The sequence below is a fragment of the Achroia grisella genome, unplaced genomic scaffold, assembly GCF_030625045.1.
Source record: "Achroia grisella isolate CSIRO2021 unplaced genomic scaffold, CSIRO_AGI_Agris_v1 utg779, whole genome shotgun sequence".
In the NCBI taxonomy this organism is placed as follows: domain Eukaryota; kingdom Metazoa; phylum Arthropoda; class Insecta; order Lepidoptera; family Pyralidae; genus Achroia; species Achroia grisella.
This window is the reverse complement of record NW_026713019.1, coordinates 2,470,675-2,489,234: the sequence shown is the minus strand read 5'-3', so window position 1 is coordinate 2,489,234 and position 18,560 is coordinate 2,470,675. Positions and strand designations below refer to the sequence as shown.

At 30.5% G+C, this 18,560-nt stretch overlaps 1 protein-coding gene across 1 annotated transcript in view; it reads right to left on the bottom strand.

Annotated features, from left to right (window-relative positions):
- LOC131850730 (ecdysone receptor) overlaps nt 1-17,949 on the bottom strand; it is a 262,866-nt gene extending 244,917 nt beyond the window's left edge. The window contains exons 1-2 of the mRNA XM_059201074.1: nt 17,646-17,949; nt 5,880-6,074 (exon numbers count right to left, since the gene is read on the bottom strand). The gene's annotated coding sequence lies outside the window, so the exon portion shown is untranslated. The remainder of the gene's footprint in view (nt 1-5,879; nt 6,075-17,645) is intronic.
- Between the last annotated feature and the right edge of the window lie 611 nt (nt 17,950-18,560).

The following is an 18,560-nucleotide window of genomic DNA, read 5'->3' as shown; positions in this document are numbered from 1 at the left end:
TTATCATATGAGTCCGTGTCGCCGGCAGTGAGACATACGCAAATGCAATCCATTTCAATACAAACAAAAAGGTCAGATGCCGACGACCTAGTTCCACAGCAAATACAAAGGTCACCCAGACATCGGCCCGGGAAGCGCATGATAACAGGCAAGGCTGTGCCATGCACGCAAACGTTTGCTCCCGTGTTATGCAATAATATAATTATACGGGCTGCACACGCGATCTTATACTGAGAAGTTGCGAGATTCACAATAAAGTCACTATCGATGATTGTGAAATTGTCAAACATTTCAGATTATAGGTGTCGAGCGACCCACTCCTGCTTCGTACTGGCCCAATATTTCAGGTTCTTCTTTTATTAAAACTATGATACCTCCTAAAGTATTCCGTGAAATGAAATTATGTAAAGGACAGTTTTGTCCAAAATTAAACACTTATAATAAATGACCTATTTATTTGAATAAGGATTAATATTATGTTCATAAAAAACCCTTCGAAAATAATGCATTATTATAGAAGAAATATTAGTATATTATATATTTTAGCTATGATAATGTAACAATTTTTTTCATATGTTTCTACATATATGGCGGCAACAATAAAAGTGTTGGATTTCTAAATTTATGCTTGCTATTAAAATTTATATTAATATTAATTATTGTATTACAAGAGCATAGCTCTGTATGATATAAATATCTACATATAAATATAACTGCACGGTACACACCCATTACCACTGCCACCAGTTTGTTTTGTAGCTTACTTGTATTCCTGGTGTGGTATACACATATATTGCAATGTATTTTTTTGTTATTTATATTTATAACGCGCGTAAATTTTTGCTTATACTCGTACATGAGCGATGGTTACTAACTTCCATCTGATAGTTCGTCAGTTTTCTATTAATTACAAAAGGTAGAGTAAACAAGCAGAATTTTTTAATGCAAATAAATATACGATATTTCTCAAACTGATTCATGTTAGTAGGTCGATTTGGTTCACTGGTCTTCAACACAGATTTGGACCAAAGCTGAATTAATCAATATACTCGCTACAATATCCAATAACCTTATATAATGTATGACAAGTATTATATGAAGTTACGATTGCACTGATTGTCTTTTACAAGTGTTCTCAATAATATAATTTATTACGTCCGATTACAGTGACGTTTAGTGTTCCAGAGAAAATTAGTCAGTCGTGATTCTCGTCCATTAATATACATACAATATTATAAAATATTATTTCTTTGTCTTGACCTCTTCAACGGTATTAAATCATGATTATTGTTGGTCATTGTTATTAGATATTTTGAAATATTTTACCTTTTTTTGGTGTTGTATTGAAATTATATTTGATGTATATGTTTTATTATACTGATATTTATATGTGACAAAAAATTATATATCCAGATAACTTATTATAAATTATCTCTCTGATAAATACTTAATTGATTTATAGTACCTAAAATTATAAAGATGGCCACTATACACTATGTTGACTTAAAAGTTATTAATTATATTTAAAAAACTAACTTAAGTGTAAAACCATAAATATAATTTTTGATAACCAGATTCGAATACAACCGTTGACGATAAAAATCATTGTAAATTTCTTTCCACTAGTATATATTATTATTTTTGAAAATGTAAGTTTATGATAGTAGTTTTGTCTGCTCATGCGCTAGCAATCGCTGTAGCGTAAAAACTCAACGGAAGCCATAAATTGCTTATTGCGTCAAGCGTTTATAATATAATATTATAATATTGCTCTCTACCATCATGTGTACGGTTGCTCCTAAAAGAGTAGAAGTTATAATTAGGTAAATGTAATTATAATAATAATAGTAAACTCATATTTTATACAAATTGTAGATAGGGTTTTGTAGTTTGTCGTTTTGTATTACGTTGTTTACTGGACAGTTAAGGATAAACTGAAGCCATAGTTGACTTTACATGAGATCTCACAACTTTGTACGGTTGCTTCTAAACAGGAAGAATAAGTTTTACTTAAGTAATCGCGAATGCTATGTTTACAACAACAACAGTAGGCCTCAGTACGGCCTCGTGAATACAGTATACAATAAAACAGTTTTTTATGAACGTTCGGTAGTTAATGGTAACATTGCCTATATACATGAACAGTAACAACATAAATATAAAAATAATATAATAATAATATGATATTTGAAATACTTCCCACGTGTTTTCATACCGGAGGACTACGATGACATGCATCCCTCACCCTGTCTGTTCATTGACTTATTGCACTCTTCAACTGAAGCACATATTGCCAAGAAAAGCTGCCTAGCTATTTAAATAAGTAAGATAAATGCATTCACACAGACATGGTTTGCCTTTATAATCTATCTGGTTTGGTACTTACAATCTTCATGTAACAATCTTCCTCTAAAATTTGCCTTTACTTACTTATTTACTATTGTTTCATCAACCAATTTAAAAATGAGTAGAATCTAAATTCGATTATCTTAATGTATGCAAATTACGTAATTTATTCACCAATTCTATTATTATTTTTTACGTTACAGTGCATAATTTTATCACGATTGATGTATTTTTTGAAAAGACTGTCAAAGGAAATATATTCTGAAATGAATTCATTCAAGTTCTTTCGTGTGTGAAAACCTGAATAGAATTCGACGTACCCTCTTGCAATCGATAGGTTAATGTGTCGATCGCGTATTTTAACCACGAATGATCAGTTTTCATAAATTATATGTACCTACTTGTTTCTAAAACAAAATATACGTGTCATGTATGTGTTATTTATTTTCAAATATTTAATTAATGACTTGCACCAAGTGATCTTAACATGAAGAAGGTGACTGACGTCTTTTGCTTGATCATTATGTACCATTGTTTTTTTGTTGAGCTTAATACAAGCTGAATGGATTCAAACTGACAGTTTGTGTGCCAACGCATATTCTGAAGTCATTAGCTATCTTTTTATTTGCCTACAATATAAATGCCTTTATTTATAAGCGATCAAGACCAGTCATCCAATAATACCAAGTTAATCGGTATTATTAATTGATATCAACTAATTACTGAATAGTAATGCTACTCAGATCAGTCAATTGAAGGATAATCTTCACTCGTGGGAAGATAACGTTATAATAGTCATATTTGTTGTATGACAATGTGTGATGGTTATATAAACTATTTCAATTCCAAGTTTTAGTAATACATAATAGTTTTGTACTTTTACATTTTTGTACACACTTATCTAATTGATATTTATAAACATGTGAGCGTAATAAAGTTAGATATCATCGGTTGGATTCCTGCATGACTAATTATAACATGTACCAAATTAAGTACTTTGCATGAACTTATGGTTTAAAATGAAGAAAGTCACGGCCCATGGTTGGAGCTGTGATTAATTAACTGTAGGCCCACGAATACATTATCTCAGTTAATTGTCTATTCTGAGGGAGGCACGATTTAACAGATAAAAAAAGTTCATTAGCATAGATCTTGAACGGGCTATGTAGGTTTATATACGGACGAAGAAAATAAAGTAACAACGTGAATTTATTCTATGTACCTCTTCTTTTCGATTTGTGAGTTGGATTTTAGTTCTATTATTTTTTCAATTTCATTTGGAGTTTAGGTTAATTTTCAATCGACCTTAAAATAAACGATGCTTTTTAGGCCTGGGAGTTTACTACAAGTTCGGAGGTTGCCATTCCTGAGGACTAGGGTATCATGCCTCTTCTGTATAGAAAATATTACAATCATACTTATAATTCAAATTCAAATTCAAAATATCTTTATTCATGTAGGTCTATTACAGACTCTTATGATATGTCAAATCTACCGTCAGTTCGGAATGATATCGAGATGAGAAGAACTGACAAGAAACTCAGCTCGTAATTTTTTTCAAATAATAGTGGAACATGTTTATGATAAATACAGTTATTAAAATTCAAATTTGGGAGAATAGAGTGACCACCAGCATATTATAATCATTATATGTTATCCTTCATCCTTAACAGGGGTAACAAAGCAAACTTGATGGTAGAAATAGGTGAGAGTAAGTCTTCTGTCACATCACTTTATACAAAGTCTATCTCGGAAAATTATTAATAATTTATATTACATCTGTAGTTTAACCTTTTGGAATATCTTAATATAAAAATAAAATACTGTAGTAAAATCCAGATGAATGTTGGGTGTTGGGTTGCAATTTGAGATGTGTTCGAGAGAGACCCGCAATAAAGACACTCGCTTTGTATTAACAATGTTCATCGCTTATTTTTTTCCCTCCTCGAGGTTAGAGCTTAAGGAAATTAATCACTGAATTCATAGCGAGTCTCTACCAGAATTGAATACATGTGTCCTTGCATTTTTCAAACAACTTCAAAAAGAAATAAAAACGTTTTCAATTCCACTGAATTGTCGTTCCACTGAATATTCGACGTACATATTTGTTAAATCTGAATCGATTTTGATGATTCTCATAACTGAATTTACAATAAATTTTAAAATATGTAATTATATAATCATCAATAAATGTTAGTTATGTAATATGTTATGTCTCTTTATTACTTTATAAATCGTTATGAAAATTTGCATGCCTACTGATCATGAGCAAACACTTGTACCTAATTTTACTATAAGACATACACTCTAAAGAAAACAATTTTCTTATCTATGTATGTTTGTACTAATACAAAACGCTAGTACAAAATTATGAGACTATTTTATTTATGTTTGATTGTCGTCTCAATGATGTATGTAATATAGAAACCTGCTTACTGCTACAATAAATAAGAAAAGGTACATTTAACAATACATAAAGATGTGAAACTGTGTTTTTTTTTACAAATTTCCATCATATTTTTCATAATTGTAAATTTTTATCTAAATTATTACTAATAGTTTAAATATACATTACACTAATACTATAAAATTATGTAAGTGTTGGTTCACCTATCAAACAGCCCGCGTGGAACATTCCATTCCCGTGGGAATTTCGGAAAATTACTTCATAATAATAATTTAAGTTATTTAGGGAAATTTAAAACTAGGTATCTGGCCTCGTACATGTTAACTATAAAAAAAATATTAACAAGAAACTGAAGAAATGAAGATCAATATTTTTTTAATACGGATAATTAAATTTTTCAATTTTCAAACAACACAAATTTAGTTATGACTATAAAAAAATTAACAAAACAGAACTAGTGAAGCCGTTCTAAACTGATGATCATATACATTCGGCTATTAAATTCACGTTTTTAGCTGCTGTATTCGATGATTACAAATAATATATTACATATTATAAATAATATAAGAAATCTATAGTAATATATAAAGCTGCAGAGATTATTTAAATGCAGTAATCACTGGACCTGCCAGCCCAAAATGAAAAAGATATCCTCCTAGCATTTGATAACCCGTTTTTTCAAATAGATAAACATCTCAATAACCCTTAGAAAATGCACAAAAAGAAAAAGTAAGAAAGTGCAGTCGCTGAAAGACAATTAAAAGCGCCTCGACAGGACACCGCTTTACTTCCGATGGTCGCGGGTTCGATTCCTCGCACGGTGGAAACATTTGTATTTATGATTATGACTTTTTGTATCTGTCTGGGTGTTTCCTATGTATGTCATGTATGGATTAAAAAAAGGTATCTATGTATTTATATAAGTTGTCTAGTACTCATAATACAAGCTCTGCTTACCTTGGACCGTTATGGTAATAAAACCACCACTCAACTCAACTCAACTCAACCAACACACAATAAAACCGCCACCATTTCTTTTTTTTTATTAAACCGAGGTGAGGGTGAAATATCTTGACCCAGCTACTATAACATACATTTATAAATTAGAAATATAAATGCAACTTACCTATCGGTCACCGGGGTAAACCCGGCATTTTTCTTGCTACTCGTTATATTCTCCACTTTTAACACTTCACTACACAATTTATACTTAAAAGTTACTTACATTCTAGTTATTGCATAATTATTTATTTTCACTTACGACATAGTTTTTTATCTTTAATTTCGATTCACACAAATTAACCCGCGTTGTAATTTAGACCTGTAACAAAATAAAACAATTAAAATACCTAATATTACTTTTATAATAAACATTAGTGGAGAAAAATACATATATCCTAACTACCATTATAAACAGATAAGATTTAACATTTTACTTGAGATGGAATAATTAAAAAAAAATTATTTAATTTTAAGAATTATTTCACATACAGTTATTTTTAATTTTTCGTGTTTTGCATTGTGCATATTATCTATATTAATCTTTTACTTATATCTTTATGGTGAACAAGTAATATGATCTGTATGTTAAAGAACGGGCTCAAAAGGCCATGTCGGTAGACAATTTGATGGGCCTGATGGTAAGTGGTAACCGTCGCTTTTATGCATATATCAACTGCACTATGGGTATCATGTTATTATGTGACACCCGTGATATCACTGATGCGTTACCATTTCTATTAATTAAGGTTTCCTACCTCTTATACAGTAATTTTACTTTCTAATCGCGCTCTACAACTGAAATGCAGCTTACAAAGCGAGTTCCTTAGCTGATAAAATAGGTATCCAGGCAGACAAAATATACTTTGAATTTACATTCGACATTGAATGATCCTCTGTGGTTGTTTTTAATCAAAGCAAAATGATTTACCATATAGAATACGATTCAAAGAAACATAATTGAATGTTAGGGACAATGAGTTAACCGCGAAATCAACTCACTTCGATAATAACAGTGATGTTTTTCAGTGTTCAACCAATCCAAACGACCCATCCCACGTCACTAAATTATGATACGAAAATGTACATAATACCTACATGTTTTTTTATTTGTCACAACAAATATGAAATTAGAAATATCTTTTAATACAATTTATTTGTGGCAGTAAAAACTAAAATAAACACAAATACATAGGTTCTATTTGTGTATCTTTTAAGTTTACTTATTTTTAGATGAAATCAAAGCATTTCTATTGTTTTATAATTTTCACAGTTCTTTAGATATTGTATAATTATGATATTTATACCGCTTTTTATATATATACATATATATAATATAGTGTACTGAATGGACAATCAGTAGATATATATGTATAACGAATTATGGTTCTTTATGGTTGTCACAACAAGTAGATTTAGCACTACTTCATTACAATTAGCGACCTCACGATAAAAATTACCTATCAAAAAGATGACATAAAGAATATGCTCCAATATATAATTTTACATAAGAGTAAAACGTTCTATGTTAAGAGTTGCTACGGTCGATCACCAAAAGTGGGTATTTATAATCTATGGCATGATGCATTATATTTTTATTGTTGGTTTTAGATTTAAAACTATTTTTAACTTCAATCTTGGCGAAAAAGCATAAAGATAAGTTTGTGGTAATGAAGGAATTATTGTATCCATAAGCAAGGTACATAGTACTGTCAAAAGGCAATAGGTAAGAGAATTGACATATTTTCTAAATTATATTGCAATCATAAAATACATCATCAACCAACCATTACATACATCGAAAAAGTAAAGAAAATAAGTATTAAAGTAACAGTAAGAAATCTTACTATTAGTAAATCATGTTATGGTTTGGAAAAGGTAGACCATAACCAACCTATGCTATAATTTTATTGCCATCCTATAATCACGTCGTAGACATGTGGCAACAATGTGTGTACAGCATTCGTACCCTTGCCCTTGGGATACAAAATGCACGATCATTATATACTGCCAGCTTGAGTTACAAATGCAGTCTTTTAAAACATTACACCAACCGAATATATCACTTAGGACCATTCGATTTAAGTTGATATTGCCAAACGAAATGTATCCAATGCTCATTGCAATGAGTTAGCTAGACTGTCTGAATGTCAAACCAATATTCGGCAACGACTGCTGCACCAAACCAATAAAAAAATAATTTATTCGAGTCTGAGTAAATAAGATGATGGCGCGAATTGTAATTTTGTGTGTAAATTTAATAAAAGCCGGGGACGATTTAAACATCCTTTGTATTCGATCACTTGGGGCACAGCCAGAATAACGTTAACTCCTTATTTTATTGTGTTATTTGTTTATGAAATAATAAGGAAGAAGTATACGAGTATACTCATAAGGTTATGGTAACAAACAGCATAATTATTGTAATTTATTTTAATATTATGTTTAATTTACTGATTAGCTTTAAAAATAATATGTAATGTACTTTTGCAACCCTATTGTTTAATCTTAAAACATTTTAATAATATTAATCACATTGTCTATCTAGTCCCAAGCAGAGCTTCTGTTAAGGGTACAAGACAACGGATATAAATACATAGATACACTTATAATAAATGAATTTATGGTAAATGCATACACAATATAAATAGAGAACATCCAGACAGATACAGACAATCATACTCATGCATACAACTATGTGTACCGAGTGAGGATCGAACCCGTGACCATCGGAATTAAAGTGAGGTCCTAAACAGCTGGACCATCAAAGCCAACTAAAAATGTAATAACTATATTTTATTTGTATCTAGAAACCCACAGACCAAATAACACAATGGATGGAAGTATGTCAAAGACAAGACGAATAAAAATCTCGATCGTTCGGTACACGTGACATGAGGCGCGATTCGATAGATTCTTAGTTAAAAAATCCTGCATCACGTTCATCACTCTTTGAATATGTAACATAAAATAATTTGCGTATCCAGAACAGCAATAGTTTGCATGTGTATGGAAAATATAGCGTGTTTTTTGTAATAGGACAGAATCTATGCGCCAAACGTAGTGAAGGTCGCATCGGGACGCAAATCTAGCGAGGCATTGAACTATGAAACGCAGCCGGAAGCCGGGGCCGATGACTGATGAACGCTACCGCGTTAATATTAGGGTTGACAATACTTTTGTACAATATTAATAGGTATTTAATTTTTTCACGAAGCCAACTGAAATTATTAATTCGACGGCAAATGAGATACAGAGTACTGGATCGGATAGGTACTGATATAACGTCGATGTGCCTCCATACCTTATAATTCCGGTGCTTCTAGCCCTTGAAGGGCGAGAAGCACAATACAAACAAAACAAGGCTAAATAACAGAGACAGAAGTATGCAGACGTCTTTGTATAAGTAATAGGTAACTATGAAATGATATAAAATAAGCGCATTTCGCACGAAATAACCCAATTTTACTAAAAACAACATAAAACACAGACCAAAGGTCAGTCGCCCAGGACTTTACGCATTAATTACCGACCAAATCATATAATTTCTGAATAAAGGGGTGAATTATGTTACACACAAATCACAATCACATGTTCATAAATACTAATCTTTTAATATCTTGAATATGTATTGTTATAATCTAGAACGATCTAGATTATTACTTATGTAATTTTGTGTCAATTTGTTCGAGTTCAATTTTATTATTATTATGGTTATTTTGTAGTTTGATATGCTTGATGGCGTATACTGTATCATTATTATTATTATTATTAATTCAATCTAAAATTCAATAAAACCATTATGTTAAGTTACTATCACTGTATAAGAAACACTATAAACTAATTTAGAAGACATCAAACTTTACGTCGACCTGGCAAAGACCTTGTAACCTCATTATAAATCCTCTTTCTGTGCTACTCACGACGAAAACAACATAAAATGGCATCTATAAATTACACGGCGGATTCTTTACGATCAATAAATCCAATTTTTGAAATAGCTCATTCGATTTCGTCGATTTGTACAGATATAAACAGGCGGGAAATTTCGCGGCGCACGAACTCAAATCAAGACATAGCCACTGAATTATTGTTTAGTTAGACAAAAACTTCAAGGCTTTCCGGATCTTTGATGACATGTGACCGCATACTCTCCGAACAAAAATATTTATTGTTTAATATTAAATATTATGCACATACATTTTTATATTAATACTTATATGAAATTATAAATTATACAAATTACGAAGAATTACACTTCATTATTATAAATATATACATTACTATTTTTGTAAACAGTAATGTATAATTTTTTAAGAATTATACATTATACATGTATAATTATTAAAAAATTATACAATATAGACATCTCTTCATGTCCACTACTGTCTAGATAACTACATTTGTTATAGGTTTCTTTCGTAATACTTATTGCTGGAATTAACTTATTATTCTACTGGTCTCGCTCAGCGGCAATCTTGTTAGTTTTATATTGTTTATTTTTTTTGTAGATATATAAATGGTGTACATATATTGTAATTTATTATTTCAGTATTGAATATAAGTATATTATCCATTACTTGGACGCATCTTTTCGAATCCTCATGTTTCATATACGATTCAAATAGTTAAAAAAAAAGTATTATTTTCTTCTGAACGCATATTATAAACTAACATTTTAAAGTTAACAATAATTATTCATGAGTTTGATTGAACTTTTCAATATATATAATATAACTACACCTAATGACCCACCTACCTACCGTACTGTACTGGTACAACTATTTCATTTTGCGTTTTTAACAACCAAAAAAATTCGACTGTATTTAGAGCTATAATTTTAAAATCGGAAAAAATCGTCATATACATAGTATAGTCGCTAATTCTAACAAGAGATTGGTAATTTAAGCAGCAACGATTCTATTTAAATATAATCTGTCTCATTCAAAATCGCTGACAAACAGTACATACTAAGTACACTTATTGACATGAATGCTTACTTCAAGAAATATAACTAAAATTATAATTTCTGAAAAGATAACTCATTTCTTACTTCTTATTTGTCTGTAACCGTCGTGATGCAATTTCGACTGACATTTTAAACAAAAAATTATACCTACCATGAATACTTGCCAAGCGACCAGACAATTTCAAAATTATCTCTAAATTTATTTTACGTTACAATGAGTTCCAATTATTATTTTTCATAAGGGCAAATATAAGTCAAAACTACAATTACCGGGCAGCATCACGTTTCGTTTTCTTTACAGACTCACTTGACGTAAGCCCGCATTGTTTTAGCCAGTATCAATAACACTCAAAATTTAACCTTGACAGCAACACGGAGGACGCTTTAATGATTTTTTTTGGCAACACTTTTTTGTATCGATACATATTGTCTCACAATGGTACTGAATTTGAAAGGAATACATTAACAGCGCGGTCGATGGCTCCACCCGAACTGAGCCTTCTTACAGATTATATAAATAAAGATTTGCAAAGTCTACCTGTATTTGTATGCGAATACGAGAATACCTATCGACTTGAGGTTTCGGAAATAAATTTAATTTTACTCTTTACAAAAATATAATAAATCAGCACCTCGTGGCCTAATGTTTACTACCCCGTTTACGATCGAAACAGAGAGTTAAAATATGTCCGACATCAAATATCCTTGTGTCAATTTATATTACTGACTCCCCAATATCATTGATAACAAACCACTAAACTAATCTTAGAGATGGTGTCAGACTCTACTCCTGCCATGTTGGATTCAAATATATTGAGCAAAATATGGCAGATGTATAAAAAATAGTTTGTAAAGTATATATAGAGCTATAAAAGTATTAGGATAAGAAAATAATTAGCAAGTAATTACTGTTGACTTATTGAAAGATTTTCCGTAGAGAAGGGATCGATTTTCTGGCTCTTGATTTCACTGTTGTATTTATCTTTTACTTCTACAAATAGGACAAATCTATTAAACTGAAAATAAAAGTTAAAGGTGCAGTAAGTAGCTTCCTTAATTATTTATGTATATTCATAAAAGTAAGACCAATGAAGCTTATCAGCTAACTTCATTTAAGTCTCTGATAGATCAGCAACTTGTATAGATTTCTTGCTGTTTGTCTAACAGAGTCTATCTTCAATTTAATCAATCAAGAATATTTTGATATGTCGTTGCCACAAAAGATCTAGTCATATATTCCTCGCGTTTGTTAATAGGAGCGAAATTGTTTTGATCTATAATATATAAAAAACTAATTGAACATACATATACACGTGCTCTTTCTCAGGGGACCCTGACCTTGATAAGATCTGTACCCGACCACGAAATCCAATTAAGTTATTCACGAGAGATTGATAGCTTCGCCCTTATTGGAAGGTATTTGTCACCGGATTTAATCAACCAGTTTCGCCCCCAGAATTTATTGACCCATTATGTATATTGGACAAAATATGACAATGATTCTAGACTCTTTATACGTTTATAGAACCTGTACATATTTTTAGATTTGGTTATAAATAACATTAATTTCGCAATAAAATTAAAACAGAATAAAAAAGAAAACTAGTTTAAATTAATCTCAATGTCACCCCTGGAGTTCCAGTACATACGCTACCGTAACCATTTACCATCAGGGTCGTATGCTTGATTGCCACGTGGTAAAAAAAACTTCTTGTATTGTCAGACGATTTCTGATTTCAAAAATATTCAGAAATATTTTCATGAAAAATTATGCTTTCATTATAAAAAAAATATGATATGATCTCTAAAGATATCTCTCTATAAAGAGCCATCCTCTAAATCTACAAGCCTTAATTTAACAAACTCCATCCTAGTGTTCCATAAAATATATATGACACAAATTTAAAAATCAATTATTTCACGTCTTAAAGTCCATTAAAGAATCTATGCGATGTCTAAAAAGATATTTTTGACCATAATACATATTAAGAGAAGTAATGAGTGAACCAAATTTGTGAATAAGAAATAAACACTTCTATAAATAATAAATAAATAAATAAACGTTATTTACATACATCTAACATTAAGACGGTAAATGACACTCATGTTATTAGTAACTTTATACAAAGGAGCAAATAAGCAATTGCGTAAGATTTAGTTAAGGTAGATTCCATCTAATTGATATAAACAATTAGTAATTAATGATATTTTAAGTAAAATCAAGAGAATTTCACTTATAACTTAAGAGGTGATAAATACTAAATATGTACATATTTATTGAATTTAACAAAGAAGAAATGTGTTTGGATAATACCTTACAATATACATCTTTCAGATTGAAATTCGACAACAATCTGGATCAGAATATTTCCATGTAACCACTATATAGGGTTTCGTATTGTAAACAGTAATTGTTCAAATACTATTATGTATAACAAAGTCTTTTGAAATATATCAAAGAGTTTCAGTAAACTACATAAAATTCTATCGTAGGCGTATATAATGGTAGAGGTTAGATGGGCTAAGTTTGTGATGTATATAATTACAATTTTATCAAATAATTGTTTATATAATCACAAAATAGTAAATATAAATTCTGCATTTAGATTCTCATCTAGGTCGTTGTGTGGTTAGAGTGGAAGCCATTGTACGAAGCTAAGAGAAGCAGCCAAGCTCCTCTAAAAAGTACAGAGTATCTCTTGTATCTTCACTGCCTTTCTAACAAAACACTAATTTTATTATGTAATTCAGTACTTGAATGACCTCATATTGTCTGTACAGTGTAAGTGTACAAGTGACGTAATGTGTGATAGTGTTGTTAAAAGAGTTGTTGCTATGCGACATGAAAGTAATATGTTCAGAATACAGTAGCCGATGAAAATTAATTGTATGTTATCTCATAATATTAATACTTCTGAATGTGTATTTATTATGACAATATTAAATATAATAAAATATATTAAAGAACAATTAATGTTACAATTTTATCATTTAAAATTTGATGGAAAAGATTTTTCCTTATTCTTTAGGATCGTCATCAATGATTAATGTGATAAATTTCTTAAATTTGTGTTTCGTGGTTGAAATAAGGCAGTGTAATTACAGGTTATCACAGAAGTCACCTGATAACGTGATGTCCGTAGTGCTATTTACGTATACATATAGGCGATGGTTACCAATCACCAGCACATTTCTTGCCATTGCAATAAAAAGAAATTGTTTTACAGGTTGGATACTCGTATTCTACTTATATATTATAGGTATATGCACATATTCCTTAATATTGGAATGGAATTAACAATAGCTGTGTATCTAAATCAATAAATACAGTTATTAAATATTATATTATAGTTTATTTGGTAAGGACCCAGTATAATATTTAGAGAATTCCAAGGTTAACCGGTTTTAACTGGCTTCATTATTGTATAAACAAAATAGCTATTGTATGAATATTTGCGTATTAATGTGTTGCTAAGTTAATTTTGTACAGGTTGAAATATGGTAATACGTATTTTGTTTCGCTAAACGATTTTCTACTTTATCTGAAATATTATATTTGTCAACTATTCTTAACTGTGATTGTATTTAGAATATTAAAACTTATAGACAATTTTTTATTACCATTTCTTCTGAGTGTATGGGTCAAATCATAAGCGGCTAGCTAATTATTCTGATCATTAACAATATTTAAAAATTCTGTATAAAATTTAAGATGTTATTGTAACTATTCAGCCACATTACTTTTTACAATATCATTATTCATCTATCAGTCATTTGTTTATTCAATTTGGCTATCATTGTGTTTTATATTATATTAGCTTATTATTATAAATATATTTATATCAGATTCTTAGCATTCTCTAAAAGTGCCACCCTGAGGATCCATATCACGGTATCTGCAGGACATCATACAGTACTTACTATTTTATAATTACAACTTTTATATAACTATATATACGTGAAAAAGATTCAATACAAACAATTATTCACAATTTCAATTTAAAAAGTATATATAAAAAATTATAATAATTCAATACAATTTAAATAGTATAAAAATTCCAATAAATTAGAAATGCCTAATATTTATTATTATTATTAAGTACATTTTTAAATACTTTTATTAAGTGTATTTTGTAAGTACTAATTTTATTTTAAATAACAATATTATTAATTTAAATATGTAATATATCGATAACTAATTTACGACTTCATTACCAGAATTAAGACCAATTTACAAATTTCATAACAAAATACATAATAAAATGGGTAGTTGATGTCAAAGGTATCGATAATTCGATTAAATTAACGTAATTTGACAGACAAAGGGAGTAAATGCGAATATAACAAAGGCAAAAGTAGTGTAGTTTGTTACATTATATAGTATAATACAATTCACGTTAGTCTAGTCCGCTTGTCACTATTCAGTTAGAAAAAGTAGAACAGATGAAATAACATGATAAAATAAAGCCCCGAGTATAAAAATAATATGTGATACTGAAGAAAAATGAAATATTTTCATATTCGTCTTCATATTTTTATGTTACGGGTAAAATTATTAAAGTTCTATATATTTAGAGTTGTCAACAGCCTTGCCAAAAAAGAAAATGATATTATACATTGTTAACACTAAGTAAAATTATGTAGATATGCAAATATACAGTGATTGCTTGGATTATGTAGAACATACTTTGTCTATATTCACTAACTATCTTCATAAGAATATATATCAATTATACCAAAATCATTATTTTAGAGATTCCTTTTTTTTTATACATATAAGCAACTACGATACTGAAACGACGTGAAAGAATTTTTAGAAAATATATTTTTATATATACTTTCCAGACAATAATGAAACAAATTTGCCTCCTTGCTACATTAATCAACATGACAGTTTCAAAGTAACAATGTTAGAAAGGTCATGGCTGAATTAAGAAAAAAAATTACTTATCGTGCAAATCTTAAGTTCAACAACAATACTTCATGTAGAAGTACATATTGCTGTTGAGTTTAAGTTTAAGCTAAGTAAATTGATAATGCTAATGGAAAATTTGATTAAGCTCGTATGTAAATAATTCTATACTTTGCAATATTGGTCTTGTTAGTGATCATTAAGATTAAGCTGAATTTATCTGCAATGTGACCTACAAAAGACAGCATTTATCTGCTTGAGATCGTAATAAAGATAAGATTGAAAATCTTCTGCTCCTGTCGACCGCACTAACTTCTGGGGTAAGATACATGTAAGCGATCATAAATTTTCCGACCCTTTTTGCTTTCAAGGTGATATTACTTAGAAAAGCTTTTGGCGTTCTACACTGCCTCAATTAATAAACGCTGTTCTTCGTCCTATAATATCAAGGCCAATATTATTATAACAATATCCTCACACCTAAATATAATCTTCTAAAAGAGCCAGATTTGCCACAAGGATTATTACACCCACGTTTGAGTTATATTAATTGAAAAGAGATGTCACATTTCATTACTTCAATTAGGTAAATAAAATAGATCATTATTAACGCATAAGTCTACCATAAAATCTGAAACTATATATATATATAATAGAAGAAAGAGCCCAATCTAAATCTGAGTTTATATTTTAAGTTTTGTCACGCAATATCGCTTTGATAGTTGGTTATAACTAGTATAGTTATGAATTCCCTATTTGAAAAAAAATTGAAATTTAGTCAAAAAAGTAACGTTAGTACATTTTGATACAGATACTTATCATATACCTATATGTTTTCCCACCATTGTTCTTATAGTTTTAGATTATTGAAGTTCTTATAGTAAAAAAGTATTTCCCACTTTATAAGAACTTAAACTTTATTAACAAAACTCCACTACAATTTAACTCCATTGAGTGAAAAGGGTAAATTCGGTTCATTTCGCTAATTTATTTCCCAGCAAAATAAGAAGTTTAACATTATTATATCAACATTTCAGTTAACGAAACAATTTGTTCCCAAACAATGAAAAATTTCAATACTTTCACCAAAACTCGAATAATCACAATAGTCCTCCTTTATTATAGAAACTAGATCGTGTTCTATTCATATAGGAAACGGTTGCATGAATAGTTATTCTGTAAATCCGTAATAATTTGTGGTTCATTGCAAATGGATCAACCGGTTTTATGAATTAACCCTCAATAATAAAAAGTTTGTTCACTCGGCTGCATCACCTGAACTTGAACTTGGCCCATATTCTCACGACGAATGTAAGACGGACTATAAAATAATGCATGGTGCATTATGCAAAAACGACGTATTGATTGTGGGGTTAAAACCATTGTGCATGCTGAGTCGGTCGACCTTTGTTTGTACCTATTTATACAGGGTTGCAAATATGACGCATAAACCGTAAATAAATATTTATTCTACTACTTAATGTACTCTTACTTACTATATTAATTATAGATATTTCAATATTGCGATAGTATTACAAAGTTTTAAATGAGTAACAAATGAATAAATAGTTATAAATTATTTTTTCTTTGTTATACCAAAACGGATATTTCAGTTTTATAATATATAGGTCAGACAGGGTTATAGCAAGAACTAAGAGAAACATTGACGTGGAATTTAATAATGAAACGACGCGATCAGTCCATCCCGTTTCAACATAACAATAGTTGAATCAATTTAGGTCATAAGACTATAATTACGCAGCCAGTATCAACGTGATAACTAAACTATGCTACTGTCTACATGATCTAATACTTATTCAAGTAACAAGACAAATACTTGCCTGAAAATGAGTAGTTCTTTTAACGAGAGTAGCCACTTTCTTGAGCATGCATCAAGCGAAAGTAACATCCCGCATTCGCCGACATTACCTAGATAATACTTTCCAGATACTCTACTTAAGCATAAACAAGCACAAATCTCACAATAACATGACTTGAAACGCTTCACTTACCGTTTGAAAGCTCCACTGACTGCAGCAGTTATTTCACACTACTTTTAGAAGGATAGGATATCTATTTGGAATTACAATAACAAACAATAACAGTGCGGGGTCGAGAGGATGCGAATGAAATCGCCTATTGACGTAATCGTTTGCCGTTTTCTAGGTTAAGATTTTCCGGTGCAATAGCGCGGTGGGGTCGCGTGGTGACGCATCCCGAAACGTCATCTCTTTCAAACTAGGAAGTGTTTTGCGTATTTTGGATTCGTTTTGAGGGAGATAGTTTTTTTTTTATTGCAAATGCGGCAACGTCATGGGGCATGGAGCGTGCGCACTCGAGTCCGAGGCGATACTGTCGGCGGCCGCCAGGCGGCGCTGGGGATCGGACGTGTATTGATAAAAGCGCAAAGGGCGCGCGACGGCCTGCCCGCCTGCCTTGCTCGCCGTGCCGCGGCGGGTGGATGCGATCGTGCGATACATCAGCGCTTTCAGCTCGACCAACCTTGAACTCGCTCTATCGGATATTAGATAATACAGAGTTAGATAAAATAATGCGGTAACGACACGGACGAAGCGAGAGGATGCCTGGACCGACATTGTTATTACTTTGTTTACTTATTTCTTATATACATACATGATAGTACTGTATTCTTAGCTACTGCTAAGAATACAGTACTATCATGTATGTAATCATAGTCTTTGTTCGCTATAATGAAGAGCATGATTAGCGAGAAATCAATTCAGCTTAAAAAATTAATATATTATTCTTTATTAATATTTGATTCTTTATTGTATAAGGTGACTGAATAAGCCAACTGAACTGTGTAAAAGATGACAAAGGGATATTATAAATATAAAGTAAACTCCGATAGAGATCAGTAGAAAAAGATGATATACTGTCATGATTCTAAATCATGGGATGTACGG